This window comes from Octopus sinensis, unplaced genomic scaffold, assembly GCF_006345805.1.
Source record: "Octopus sinensis unplaced genomic scaffold, ASM634580v1 Contig02164, whole genome shotgun sequence".
NCBI lineage: Eukaryota > Metazoa > Mollusca > Cephalopoda > Octopoda > Octopodidae > Octopus > Octopus sinensis.
In genome coordinates, this window is record NW_021825437.1 from 12,501 (window position 1) to 14,127 (window position 1,627).

Genomic DNA, 1,627 nt, shown 5'->3' on the forward strand with positions numbered 1-1,627 from the left:
TTATACTAATCATACCCAAATGCAGTTTTTCAAAGCAAGACATTTAAAAAAATGAATTTAGTTCTGTATCACCGTGATTTCACATTCAACTTACGTCTAATGATCGTCACAGCAGAACTGATTCTGAACACATCATAAATAAACTACCAACCTTACGTAGCGAAGACGAACAGACAACTGCTCACTCCGGCCAAGCACATGGAATGTTTATAAATCATATATCCGGTAAATGGCGGGCTTTTTACGAACTGCATGTCGGGTAATGAAAAGTATTTCGGAATAAGTTTAACAATTAAGGATAATCTCTTAATAAGGGATCTTAACAAGAAATTATCGGGTAGCTAGCGTGAAAACCTCATAAAAGAAAAGAATTCGAAAATAATTTTTTTCTTTTGAACAAATTAATTTATCTATATTGTATAGAGGGCATTATTACACATAAATGCCTCACACCTAGGAGGGACAAAGTCATTACTACCAAAATTATACTAATCATACCCAAATGCAGTTTTTCAAAGCAAGACATTTAAAAAAATGAATTTAGTTCTGTATCACCGTGATTTCACATTCAACTTACGTCTAATGATCGTCAGCAGAACTGATTCTGAACACATCATAAATAAACTACCAACCTTACGTAGCGAAGACGAACAGACAACTGCTCACTCCGGCCAAGCACATGGAATGTTTATAAATCATATATCCGGTAAATGGCGGGCTTTTTACGAACTGCATGTCGGGTAATGAAAAGTATTCGAATAAGTTTAACAATTAAGGATAATCTCTTAATAAGGGATCTTAACAAGATTTTTAAATGTCTTGCTTTGAAAAACTGCATTTGGGTATGATTAGTATAATTTTGGTAGTAATGACTTTGTCCCTCCTAGTGTGAGGCATTTATGTGTAATAATGCCCCTATACAATATAGATATAATTAATTTGTTCAAAAGAAAAAAAATTATTTTCGAATTCTTTTCTTTTATGAGGTTTTCACGCTAGCTACCCGATAATTTCTTGTTAAGATCCCTTATTAAGAGATTATCCTTAATTGTTAAACTTATATATATATATATATATATATATATATATATATATATATATATATATATATATATATATATACATCTATACATAAATACATATATTTTTACACACCACAAACACGTATATATGTGTGTGTGTGTGTTTACGGTGTAGTGAATACATTGTCGTTTAAATTACACAAAGATGAAATCTCATTTCAAAAGATATATTACTTAAATTATTCTTTAAATTATATTATTTAAATTACACAAATTATATATTATATATATTTAAATTATATATATTGAAATTACACAAATTATATTATTTAAATTACACAAAGTTGAGATCTCATTTCAACAGATATATTTACCAAATTTACATAGAAGTATCTTGAAATACTGAAGAATAAATTTATTCGATAAAATAGCCATTTGCATCAACCACAGCCCCCAGACAACTTCGGAATCTCCTGCAAATCTTCTGGACGGTCTCCTTGTTTCAGTTGGCAAATGCTGCCATAATCCTTACCTTTAGTTCATCTTTGGTGTTCGTAGAAGTTTTGCTGGTCACTCGCTCAATTGCGCCCTATACATAATCACCA